General features: G+C 34.3%; 1 long non-coding RNA gene across 2 annotated transcripts; it reads left to right on the top strand.

Annotated features, from left to right (window-relative positions):
• Nucleotides 1-1,124: 1,124 nt before the first annotated feature.
• LOC107011901 lies at nt 1,125-6,753 on the top strand. 2 transcript variants are annotated; one of them, XR_001455941.2, is made up of 2 exons: nt 1,125-1,542; nt 2,027-6,753. It is a non-coding gene; the product is annotated as an uncharacterized LOC107011901 (long non-coding RNA). The 2 variants fall into 2 exon arrangements; XR_001455940.2 differs by having other exon boundaries at nt 1,132-1,542; nt 6,284-6,753.
• The last annotated feature ends 7,812 nt before the right edge of the window (nt 6,754-14,565 follow it).

The raw sequence follows: 14,565 nt of genomic DNA, 5'->3' as shown, positions 1-14,565 counted from the left end.
GACTATTTTCAAGAAAAAAAACATTACAAATGTGCACCCCTACTGCTCTGATTACTACAAACTGAAGCATTAACAAACACATATGTAGTTCCAATAGAAACAATACCAGATAGAAGTGATTAAACCATTTTGGAATGTGTTTTGAAAGATGTTGTCTTGCCTCCAAGATACAAAAAAATGTAAGGTAGACTAAGAAAAAAAAGTAAGAAAAATTCAGATGAAAAGCTAATCACAAACACAAATTGTTGTGGACGTTGTGGACAAGAATGACACAATCAAAGAACATGTACTTTCAACTCGAAAGATTCTTGATGATTAATTTTGGAGATTGCTTTGATTTTTAATGTATAATAATAGTTCTCAAATTTGACCTTTTATAAAGTACTTTCTTCTTATTATTTCCTGATGCAATAAATGAAAAAAGTTTATATTTTCAATTCTGACTTCTTCTTCTTTTTTTTTTTTGAATTTTAATTTCTGATAAATTAAGTTTGTTATACATATTGTGTATCTGATAATTAATTTTCTTACCTTTCGTATTCAGCAGTTATGATATGTGTCAAAGTTATAAGATATAACATGTTAAAATATTATAAATATTAAAAGTATCAAGTTGAATCATTTGTATCAAATACAAATAATATAGTATCAAATGTTATTTAAAATAAAGTTGAGATGTTTGAAGCAATTATGTATCAAGTACATAATAGTTTTTATGAAAATTTTGTATCAGCTTAAAGTAATTTGTATATCAATTCTAAGATATCTGATAAGTAAAATTGATAGCAATTTTGTGTATTTGATACTTAATATTTTTGTGATTTTAGCGTGGGATAGTAAAATAAAATCAATTGTTGTGATGTGTACAAAAGTCATAATATACAACATGTAAAACTATTCTAAATATTCAAAGTATCAAGTTTGCCTATCTGTATCAAGTGAAAAGACTATAGTATCATGTAACATATACATTATATTTTTTTTTGTATATTTTGTATCTGACTTTTCTGAGTTTAGTCAATCTTATAATACACAATTTGTACCATGTGTTGTGACTAATACAATTTTGTTATTTATGGAAGCAGTAGTGTATCATGTTTTGATCTATCTTACAAGATATTATGAGTTGTACATTTTTTATTTTTTATTTTTTAAACAAAAGATGGCCTTTCATTGATGAGATAAGGATACGCACTTAGAAGTTTGGCATACCAAACTTGTACCTTTGGTGGTTAAGGATCACTTGGCAAAAATAAAACTATTCAAAGGCCAGTGGAAGTCACTAGCTACGGATCTAAGGAGGTTCAGAAATAAGGTTTCCATCCTTTGTTTTTTTTTATTTGAAGGTGGGCAAATTCATTCTATACAAATTTACAAGGCCCTTAACAAGACTAGGAAGATTAGTTTAACAGTTCAAGACATGGTAAATATCAGTTGAGAGGTTAATTGAAGCAAGTTTGTCCGGAGGTTGATTTGCCTCTCTAAGGCAGTGATTGATGGTGAAACCATGCTCTTCAACTATTTTTTGAATCTTGTTAACTGGTATGTACATTCTCCAAGGGATACTCCAATTTCCAGTGATAGCTTTAGCAATGGAGTATGTTTCTCCAATGATCATATTTACTCCTCTTTATATGCATAGTTGCATTCCATGTAGCATGGACATGGCTTAAGCCCAACTGCTGGTTCCTTCTCCAAGCTTTATAGTGAAGGCTATGATTACTAGTCCCACTGCGTTCCTCAGAATTCCACCTCCACCACAGCTTCCATTAACACATGATCCATCAGTATTAAGTTTAGCATGCATAGTTGGTGGTCTAATCCAATTTACTCTTATGGCATTTTTATGATTAATAGAGACGTCAAAGTTTTGGTTAATGTTCTCCCAAGAGTTCTCAACTTTAATCCTGCGAAAATTTGACTGCAAAGTAAAATATAAAATGTTAGTTATGTTTCTTTTTGATCTATACACAGAGGGCTTAATTCATATTTATGATTGCATCTGCTCCTCCATAACTCCCAACAGATAAACATGGGACACTCTTGTGATGTATGCTGCCACCGAATTGAGGACTTTCTTAGTCCACCATTTTGTAGCAGGTTCTTCAAGTTAATGTTGGTGTATTCTATCCCAATGGGCATTGCATATAGCCTCCAAATCTTCTTTGCGTGTTCACCTGCATAGAAAATATGTTCTGCACTTTCCAAAGCGGTAGGAATATTATTGTTAGTGCGAGATAATGGGATACTAAGCCTTGCAATCTTGGCATCTGCGGGAAGTCTGTCAATAATGGCTCTCCAAGTTAAGAAGGACATTTTGAATGGGATGTTTTTATGCCACATTTTGCTAAAAGTTGTGGTGCCAATACCCTTGTGCCTACAAATATTTCATGCCGATGTCACAGTGAAATTGCCCGCACTAGTAGGGGACCAGACAGGTTTATCTTGTTCTTCGTTGTTCAGATTCAGCCCTAATCTTGTAATCATGACCTTAATCTGATTGGGAGGTTGGTTCTGCAACATGCTTCAGTTCCCCTTTCCATTTCCGAGGATTTCTTTAACCATGATATTATGGACACTAAAACAAGGAGGGAGAAGTTTGTATAGGGGTCCAAGTTGGGACCAATTATCACACCAAAAATATACTTCACCTCTGCCCACGATCCATTTGAGTTCATTTTCTGCTATCTCCCTAATGTTACACATATGTTTCCCCCAAGTAGATTGTCCTTTCCTCCAGGTAGCTAGAGCAAGATGAGTATTTAGGAAGTATTTGTGTTTCACAATATCAAACCACAATGAGTTGCTGGTTCCAAGTTTCCACTATTGCTTGTATGAGAAAGCATTGCATACGTCGCTAATCCTTCTTATATTAATCCCACCTTCTTCAAAAGGGAGACAGAGGGTTCTCCAAGCAATCCAATGATGTTTACCAACCCTCTTTGCCAGACCAAAAAAATCTAGCTAAATATCTTTCAGTATTATCAAGAGTACCTTTGGTGGGTTGTATTGCAGCAAGCATATGGGTGGGGATGGCTAATAGTACATCCTTGATGAGAACAACTCTTCCCCCAGTCGAAAAAATATGTTATGCCACCCTTTGATTCTGTTAATAATGTTCTTGACTAACTCATTGAAGTGAATAGTCTTCTTCTTCCCACTAATAAGAGGGCACCCAAGATATTTTATGGGAAATTCCTGATGATTCATACAAGTAATGAGCTTTATCTTGGCAATAAAACTTTGCTTAGCGTTATTAGCTACACACAAACAACTTTTGTTCTTGTTAATCAATTGACCTGAAGTATTCTCATAGATGCGGAGGGTTCTAAGGAACATCTGAAGAGTTTCTTTACTCCCATTGCAAAAAAATATTGTATCATCTGCAAAGGAAAGATGATTCACATGGGGACCATTCTGGTGCATATAAAAGCTTTTGTAACCCCTTTCTTCTTCTAGACAGATCATTAAGCATTTGAGATAATAATTCAGAGGTAAGTACAAAAAGGGAGGGGGAGAGGGGGTCGCCTTGTCTAAGCCCTTTACCTGATTTGAAGAAGCCTTGTCTATCTGCATTGATAATAATAGAATACCAGTTATGGGAAATGTACCTGTAGATCAAATCAATCCAAATTTCACAAAAACCCATTTTCCTAAGTACCATACATAGATACGTCCATGAGACCCTATCATATCCCTTGGTCATATCTAATTTAATGACCACATTGCCTCCTCTATTGGGTTTTTTGATGTCATCAATGATTTCCTGGGCCAATAGGATGTTTTTGGAGATAGCTTTACCTTTTATAAATCCGGATTGATTATTGGAAATAATCTTAGGGAGGATGGGGCTGAGTTTGCTATTCAAGATTTTGGATATGATTTTGCTCGTCACATTGGATAGGCTGATTGGTCTGAGGTCTGTGAAGTACTTGGGGGTTTCCATTTTAGATATCATGACTAGACATGTGTGAGTGTAGAATTTGGTGAGCTCAGCACCTCCAAAGAATGTCTTGATAGCCATATGCAGGTCTCCTTGGATAACACTCCAAGCACTTTGAAAAAATCCCCCACTGTACCCATCTGGACCTGGAGCACTATCTGGATCAATAGAGAATGTTGCTTCTTGGACCTCCTGGAATAAGGGGCCAGCAATAAGCATTTCATTGTCTTGCTCAGTGATTTTGCTTCTCAGTTGAACGGTGGCCTCCAAATTCTGTCTCTGCTGCTCCGAGGAGAAAGTTTTCTGGAAATATTATACTGTTGCTTTTGAGATCGCTTCTTTCCCTTCAATCCATTGATGTTGCCCAACCATGATTTTGTTGATAGTAAGTCTTTTCCTTCTATTCCTCAACACCCCATGAAAGTAAACAGAGTTAGCATCTACTTCCTCTAACCATTTGATTCTTGTTTTTTGCCTCAAGACATTCTCTGTACCATTAAGAATTTAGTGTATTCAGCTCTATCCCTTGATAAGGCTATTTTATTTTCCACATTGTTGTCGTAGATACTCTTTTATTCTAATAGAACAATTTCTTGTTCCCATTTCTTAGGTTCTTCGTAAATGTCTCTGGAGGCTTCTCTGGACCAATCACTTAAGGCCTTGGCAGTTCTTTTGAGCTTTTGTTAAAGTATATAGAGAGGGTTGTCAATTACCTCTTCTTCCCAACTCGTATGTAATACCTACAAAAAATCTTGGAAATTAGTCCAGACATTAAGGAATTTAAGTATTTAATGTTGTTAGTGTGATCATTAGTCCAGACATTAAGCAAATGGGCATGATCAGAGCAGGCCCTTGATAGGTGTGTCACGCAGGTGCCTTCATAGATATCAAACCATTGAGAGTTATACAACAATCTATCCAATATTTTCCATATAGTGTCTGGAGGGTCCCTTTGGTGACACCATGTAAAAGTTGGGCCAGAGAAGCTTGCATCTTGTAAGACACAATCATCAATACAAGAAATAAAGTCTAAGTTATTATTTAAGCTAAAGGGTTGCCCTCCCAATTTTTTCCTCTATATAAGTGATTGAGTTAAAATCTCCAACTACACCCCATGGGGCATGTATCATTGTTGCAGTATTCTTTAGATCATCCCAGAGCTCCATCCTTTCCTGTTCTGTACACTTAACATACACAATTGTTAAGTAAAAGTCACTAGGACTATTTTGAGAGGAATTTTACACAAAACCTGTTGTTCTTTGTTCTGCACCAAGTTAACATGAACTTGGTCATACCAAAAGATCAAGATTTTATTGTTGATATTATTGTAACAATAGTTATAACCAATCTTTCTCCTAAAAACATCAATCTTTTCAGGGCCGACCATAGGTTTCTGTAGAATGATCATTGGGAGATTGTATTTTTGTTTCATAAAGTTCAGTCTCTCAAGGGAATCTCATGGATCCTTTTCCCCTAATATTCCATGATACTGTGTTAAAAATCATAAACATTAGATTTCTAAATCTTAGTAGGTTACTGAGTTTTGCTTTTTTCTCTGATTTAAAGAGTTATCAACAATCCCTTTGCTTTCGTATATCCCTCTTGGGAGAGGTTGTTGTAGAAAGTAACTGCTTGTTGGACTTGTGTTTTATCATAATCCACAAATTCTATTGTTTTGTCATTACCCCTGGCTATGTCATCATCTGATTTGTTGTCTTCAATGCTAACTTGTGTCATTTCCAGGTCTTCATCCCAGGTGTTGTTTTGATTCTCTTCTGCCTCATCTACCAAGCCTAGTAAATGAATGCTCACTCTTTTGTTGTGTTTGTAGGAGTTCAGCTTTTTCTCCATAACCTTGTTCCCAGCAATTTTATCTATGAGGTTTAGGCCCAGAACAAAATTTGGTTTCACTACTTCTCCATCCTTTCCCTGCAGTTTGTTTCCTTTGTTTTAGTAGGTTATTTCCACATCTTTGGGGAGGGTGACCTTGGTAGTGGGCTTTCTTTTCCTGCTACTTTGTCTGGTAGTGTTCATGTTCATATTTATTTGAGATTTTGCTTCCCTCTGTTGTTCCTCCTGGAGTTTGGACAAGTCTTCTATCTTAACATTCTTATTGTTTCTTGTTCCCATTCTTTCCTTTTGAGCTTTGGCTTTCTGCTGCTTTGCTTTCTTCTTTTTGTTATTTCTGCTTTTGATGTGATCTCTGATTGTTTTGATGATAGTTTGCTCTCCTTCTATATGAGGTTCAATGATCTACATACCATAATTTCTTCTTTATGTATATGTAAGATCTTTTCTATTTGTTGGTGCATATGGTTGTCTTAATTTCAATGTTTGAAGGCGGTATTTCCATGAGAGAAGGCTTGATGTACATTGTCAACATGAAAAAAACATGCCAGTAATAGTAAGAAGATGTCGACACCATTTGCGGTGCATTTTAAATCGAATGTGGGTGCAAGAACCTAATATTTTGGGTGTAAGACCCATTTTTTGCACTGTGCATCAACCCCAACAAAAAGCCCGCAGTATTGGTTGGCCCAGAGGAAGTGACAATGAAGACGATATTCATTGCGAATTGAGTATGTGTGATTTAGAAATAGATTATCTAGTTAAATTTCTTCCGCATACTACTGTGTGGGAATAATTTAATTTAATCTGTGTTGAAGACGATGGTGATTTTATTGTTTTTTGTATTTATTTTGAAATTATATATGTGGCAACATATTATATTACATATGGTGAAAATGTTGCCTTCACTTGTTTCGTACTTATTTTCGAATTATGATATAACAAGTTATGGTCGTACACAACACTCTTCATTGTTATACCTTATTATTATTGATTATTTATGTTCTAAATCAATAAATTTTGGTTCAAATTTCTATTTTTCCTTTCCTAAATCGATCGAATCGTCTATTAGTATCTCCTTGATTTTTTATCTGTAGCAACATATGCAGTTTCTGTTGTAAAATTCGCAACATATAACGAAATTGTTGCATTAATATAACAAATGACTCTTTTGGGGCTTAATTCAATTAAATTGTCACGTAATTCTATATGTAACACCAATATATAGTCCTACAACATGTCTAAGTAACAAATTATGATCGTTAACAACACTCTCCATTGTATTATAGCAATTATATTTATAAAGACAATCATCTCACTAGTTCATCATACATTGTCCTAATAAATCCATATGATACTTATATAACACCCTTCTAAATCGGTATTCCTAATGTTATACCTTATTATTATTGATTATTTATGTTCTAAATCACTAAAATTTGGTTCAAATTTTCATTTTTCCTTTCCTAAATCGATCGAATCGTCTATTAGTGTCTTATTGGTTTTTCATCTGTAGCAACATATGCAGTTTCTGTTGTTAAATTCGCAACATATAACGAAACTGTTCCAACATATAATTATAACAAATGACTCTTTAGGGGATTAATTCAATTAAATTGTCACGTAATTCGATATGTAACACAAACATATAGTCCTACAACATGTCTAAGTAACAAATTATGGTCGTTAACAACACTCTCCATTGGATTATAGCAATTATATTTATAAAGACAATTCTTACTAGTTCATCATACATTGTCCTAGTAAATCCATATGATAGTTATATAACACCCTTATAAATCGTTGTTCCAAATGTTGTACCTTATTATTATTCATTGTTTATGTTCTAAATCACTAAATTTTGGTTAAAATTTCCATTTTTCCTTTCCTAAATCGATCGAATTGTCTATTAGTGTCTTCTTGATTTTTCATCTGTAGCAACATATGGAGTTTCTGTCGTTAAATTCGCAACATATAACAAAACTGTTGCAACATATAATTATAACAAATGACTTTTTAAAATGTGGCCCAATGATAGGCAAAGCCCATTCTGTTTAACAAAAAGTAAAATAGGCCCAACCCGTTTTAGAATACGTTTTCATTTTCATTTCAAGAATAGGGTTTTCAAATTTTTCATCTTTGCCGATTCAGTTTTGGCGCCTTTTTTCAAATCTAATTTGATATTTTGTCAGTCACACTGTTCTATATTTGATTCGCTAATGTTGGTGTTCTTTATTTTTTTCTTGTATTTTTAAGCATTACCAAGAAGAATTTTATAGAAGATACCAAATTATTATGTAGTTGTGTACAACCAATACAATTATCATAGTTGTGGAATTAAATAGACGTAGTTTTGCAGTCCTGATCAAATAACAAATGATTATGTAGTCGTGACGGACGAATGTTGCGATATACGCTTCAGCTGTAGCAACATATGACTCTAATATTTCTACATATAACTATTCGTAGCAACATATGATTCACATGTTGTTACATATAATCATCAGTGGCAACATATGCAACAAATGTTGCTAGAGGCGAATCATCTGTAGCAGCATATGCCACATGTCGTGATGGAATATTGCGATATACGCATCAGCTGTAGCAACATGTGACTCAAATGTTGCTACATATAATCATCTGTAGAAATATATGACTAAAATGTTGCTAGATATAATCAGTTGTAGCAACATATGACTCAAATATTGCTACATAAAATCATTTGTAGAAACATATGACTCAAATGTTGCTACATATAATCAGTTGTAGCAACATATGACTCAAATGTTGCTACATAAAATCATCTGTAACAACATCTGACTCAAATGTTGCTACATATAATCACTTATACCAACATATGACTCAAATGTTGCTACATATAATCATCTGTAGCAACATATGACTCAAATATTGCTACATATAATCATCTGTAGCAACATATGACTCAAATGTTGCTACATATAATCACCTATACCAACATATGGCTCAAATGTTGCTACAGATAATCATATGTAGCATCATATGTCATATGTTGTGACGGACGAATGTTGTGATATACCTATCAGCTGTAGAAACATCTGACTCAAATGTTGCTACATATAATCATCTGTAGAAACATATGACTTAAATGTTGCTACATATAATCATCTGTAGCAACATATGCAACAAATGTTGCTACATATAATCATCTGTAGCAACATATGCAACAAATGTTGCTACATATAATCATCTGTAGCAATATCTGACTCAAATGTTGCTACAGGCGAATCATCTGTAGCGACATATGCCAAATGTTGTGATAAACATTGTCTTTAAGATAAAATAAAATAATATATTTGATAAAATTAAACATTGTCTTTAATTACAAGCATAATGTCAAGGCTTTAAGCACTGAGATATTATCCCATTAGCCCAAATATATTGCATTCGTTGAATTAGACTGTCACATAACATTGAACTGGGTGGATGTAATTCTATCAGACTAATCAAGTGCTCAATGAATGCAATGGAATATGATCCGCACGCCGATCCACTTGCATTTTGTACCATAGGTTCTATTCGACCGTTAAATTCCCATGGTTGAGTGAGCAACTTCCTTGGCAAATGATTCATTATTCCACTATGCTTCCGTAATTAGGCAGCAACTTGAAGACAGGTTGTATGAGTGTGAAAAACTTGTCATGTTCCGTAACCACCAGGTTGCAGTCATAAATATTGATCAATCCCTCGTGCAAGAGAATCTCGATTGTCACAAAATGGTTACCCAAATTGTTCATGACTGTCAAAATCCTTTTCGCATCAATCCAATCCATGCCTCCAGGAGTTGGCCTAATACCTCTGACATAGTCAATCATATCATCATCCCATACAAAGTCATCTAGTAAATGACTCATGCTTTTACCACCTGACATTGTTGCATCATCGCTCATTTGATTATATCTATGTAGGAAGTTCATACAGAAGTTGAGATCCAGGATTCTATCTCTGGGATCATAGTAGTACGGGTATTTCCAATGCCTCTGACGCATGAGGTTAAGGATTTCGTCAATATACTGAAATAAAAAATAATATTAAATAGTTAGGAAGAGTAATCACTGAAAGACAGAAGAAATAGTTAATAATATAAAAAGTAGGATTACCCAGTCTTCTTACCAAACTGTTAGGCTTGTCATGTTCCTGAAATCTTGACCGGTAAAAACATGCATGCCGTATTCCATTCGAGCATCCTTTGCACCGGTCACCTTAATTACTGCTTCTTTTTCAGCTACAGAGGGACGCCTATAAATATTCAACTTTTTATACTCTGTCACCTCTTCCTCCATTACGGCCCTTGAAATTTCTCCAGACATCTTCCTCTTCAAATTTTGCATTGCCTTGGCAAATGATTCTTTTCTCCGCTTGGCCTTTGGTATATGCATGCCACACATTCTTTGATACAATTCCCTTCACACCCATCTTGTTTTTTAATTCATTGACAGCTTCACTCAATTTTTGTAGATACATGATAGAATCTTCATCATGTTTTTTACACTTCTCACAGAGAGAGCCACAGGATCGTCTACAAGAGGTAGCCCCTTCGTGTTGTCCTGCACCAGCACCAACAGCAGCACCAACACAAGCAGCAGCAGCAGCACCAACACCAGCACCATCATCAACATCAACACCATCATCATCATCAAAAACAATTAATTCATTACTGACTTTATTAGGAACTCTCTCTCTTTTGATGGTTGTTGATCCAGCCAACACCATTTTAACTCTATCCACAACATGATCAAAAATGGTTTCAACCAACCCTAGAGTTATTAGATATGGCATTTGCAATTCCTCTTCTGTTGGGGTAATCCAAGGATGGACAACCTAAAATAGTAAAAGTGAGTCATCAGTAAGAATTTTCTGTTGCTACAGATGAATTGTCTGTCGTAACATGTGTCACAAATGTTGCTACAGATGAATCATCTGTAGCAACATGTGTAACATGTTGCAACACATGACTCATCTGTAACAACATGTGACACAAATGTTGCTATAGACGAATCATGTGTTGCGACATGTGCCAAAAATGTTGCTACAAATGAATTGTCTCTTGCGACATGTGTCACAAATGTTGCTAGAAATGTTGCTATAGATGAATTGTCTGTTGCGACATATGTCACAAATGTTGCTACAGATGAATCATCTGTAGAAACATGTGTCACGTTTCATAACACACGACTCGTCTGTAGCAACATTTGTGGCACATATAGCAACAGATGAATCATTTGTAGCAACATGTGACACAAATTTAGCAACATATGCATGTAATATACTAATAATAACTTACTGCATCAAAAGGAGGGTTAAAAAGATCTTAAATATGCCCTTCTTTGGTAGTTTTTGTTCTTGCCATCAACCATCTCATCATCCTTGGGGATGATCTCTCTTCTGCTGCAATTACTTGGTCGGTCAAATAAGGAATGACTTCAAATACCAGGACTGTAATAAAGGAAAACCTATCAATAATAAAATGTTGAATTATTACTTAATATAATATAAAAAGATTAAAAACATTCAGTTTTACCATGAAAGCCCATGGAAACCCAAACAAGTTGCTGATCTTTTCTCCTAAAGGCCTCAACATGTAGTCGACAGTTAGATGAAAGCTCTCATGACCCCACGGGTAGTTCTTGAAAGCTTCAATATCCTGACAAAAATTGACATACTTTAAAAGTATGTTGTTGCCCGGATCCTTCGGCAAAAGAATATTATGTGTAAATCAAAGTAAGAACAATGACTCCTTGTGCTTCCTTTCTATATCCTCCCGTTCCAACAAACTTAATAAGTTAGAATTTTTAAAGCTTTTGCCAAAAAAGGACATCAAGTCCTGCTCCTCAGTTGGCAGTGACTGTTGTCCTGTTTCTGCTACTTTTTAAACTATTATCTTTCATCATGGTTCTGTTTTACAATGTATTCAGGGATGGTCTCAACAGGAGGATGACATTTTAGCCCTGTAACTATGGAAAACTCTCTTATGCCAAAGAAAACTGGCATACCACAATAATTAATTAGAATCTCATCCTTCTTATTGGGATTTTCAAAAATGAACCTTCTTTTCAGAAGTTCATACACGGTGGTCAATTGAAAACGTGAAAGTAGATTAATGCGTAAATCAAGAAAATGACCAAAACAACTATTTCTGAAAAAATCTTCCAATTGATTTCTCTTGAGGATATCCCTGAATTTGATGAAAGCTCTTTCCAAGACTGACCTAATGATGCTGTCACCATTAGCATTAGGCTGCAGATGCATAGGGAAGGTGTCTGCATTGATGATTTTAATCCCATCATCACCGCTAGCATTGAACTCTTCATGAAGTTCTTGTTCTTCTTCATGAACTTCATTTATTTTTTCTTGTTGTGGCACAACTACTACTTTTGTATTTTCACCTTCTTATTCTTCCTGAACTTCATTTATTTTCCCTTGTTCCTCAACCTCTTGTTTTTCATATTCTTCCTCCACTACTTGTCTTTGTTCATATTCTTTTTGACAAAATTCTACTTCTGCTTGAGAAGAAGAAACTACTTCAGTTGCAAGTTTTTCTAAAAGTGTAGTATTTTCGTTCCTCTTCCTATGAATTTTAGACCTAGCCTTCTTTTGGATCTTTGTTTGGTCAGATGTATCAATATTAAGTTTTCTTTTGACATGAGACATTATATTTGTATCTGCAATCATAAAAATAAAATATTTGAAAGTCACACACACATGAGCTACAACCACAAGTCAAAACAGGGCAATAAGCAGATAAGCACATGCATTTCAAACCCTAATTAAATGTTACCTTACCTGAGAAGATATATATCAACGATAAAGTAGAAATTATGAAGACAACACCGCTTTGCTGTAGAAGATGATGTGTGAAGGAAGGATTAGGAGAAGAAGAGAAGATGGAGAAGTAGTTGGCAGTAGAGAAGAAATAAATAAATTTTGTGGAATACGAAACGATATTTATAGAAGAGATAGGAGAGAGGAAAAATGAAAATTAAAGCCGTTTAATTTTTTTTCTTAATTTTGACAATTAAAATTGTGACATATGTTGCTACATATATAATATCTGTTGCTACATATATACGAACTGTTGCTACATATATTTTTTTTCGTATTTACTACTACAGAAATTACATATATAGAAGAGAAATTAGTATAAATAAATAAATCTTGTGGAATACGAAATGACATTTATAGAAGAGAGGAGAGAGGAGAGAGGGAAAATGAAAATAAAGTCGTTTAATTTTTTCTAAATTTTGACAATTCAAATTGTAGACATATGTTGCTACATATATACTAGCTGTTGCTACATATATACGAACTGTTGCAACATATAATTTTGTTGTGTTTATTACTACAGCAATTACATATATAGAATATAAATTAGTATAAATAAATTAATCTTGTGGAATACGAAACGACATTTATAGAAGAGAGGAGAGAGGAGAGAGGGAAAATAAAAATAAAGTCGTTTAATTTCTTTTTTTTAATTTTGACAATTCAAACTGTGACATATATATACTACCTGTTGCTACATATATACGAACTGTTGCGACATATAATTTTGTTGTGTTTATTACTACAGCAATTACATTTTAATTAACACTTCACCAATTGTTTTATACAACTTATCAACAAAAGGTAATTCACAATGATATGATATACATAACCACCTATCTAATCAATGGTTGTAAACTCAACATTTTTATCGATCTTAGATTTTTTTTAGTTCTACGCATCTCTGGGTCTTCATTGTTACTAATGTAACCGTTTCGAGCCTTTACAATCCCATAATTCCATAGGAGTGAAGCATATCTCAAGCGAAGGGTGTCAGCATTAATTCCACGTTATGGTACTTGTAATCTATCATTCAAATACTCAGCGTACACAACAACAAAAATTCCACAATCTCTGCATGGTATATCATCAATCAGAATATATAATAACATCACATTTCGATATTCGTAAGACAAAATAATATTGTGATACTTACAGACTACTGCTTTCTTGTTGGCAACACCAGTAACATGACTGACTTCGAATGGCTGAGATTTATTCTTTCCTTGATAACATTTAAGAACTGACCAGTTGGTTCGCTTATTTTGCTCAAAAAATCCACTCAACACAAGGTACTTTGGCAACATTGTAGCCATCTTTTGAATCTCGGAGGATAGTTTTCTATTAGACCTATTTGAGGACATGGATTCGTACACTTTTATGCACCGTTCCTTCAATGCAACAACTATCAAGACCCAATGGAATTCCCCATTACTATTTACAGGGACATAAACAGCATCCGCCAAGTGCCAAGGCATTCCAGAAGGTATAGCATACCCTTTCATTATGTCAATGATTTTATCCTCATATTCACTAGAATTGTCAATGTATTTGAAAAAACAACTAGTGGTGGTATATTGATATTCAGACTGAATCTTTTGCTTCGAATTCTTACGCAAATAGTAAAATATGACATCCACATATTGCACACATGCATCAAACAAGTGTATCAATTTAATTATATATATTCATGTACTAAACAATACATATAAAAGTGAGCATGAATTTACCTCATCATTCCAACACATATTGGATTGAGACATCATGTAGAACCAGTCCTTATTCATTGGAAATGCAACTACTCAATCAAGTTCGTCAAATTCAAGTTTTGAGCAATTGACTAAGTAGTGATCCTCCTTGTTTCCTCTGCAATTGCGTAATCAATATAAATCATTTGATATTGGACAACAATA

The sequence above is a fragment of the Solanum pennellii genome, chromosome 2 (genome assembly GCF_001406875.1).
Source record: "Solanum pennellii chromosome 2, SPENNV200".
Classification (NCBI taxonomy): domain Eukaryota; kingdom Viridiplantae; phylum Streptophyta; class Magnoliopsida; order Solanales; family Solanaceae; genus Solanum; species Solanum pennellii.
This window is presented reverse-complemented; position numbering and strand designations above follow the sequence as displayed.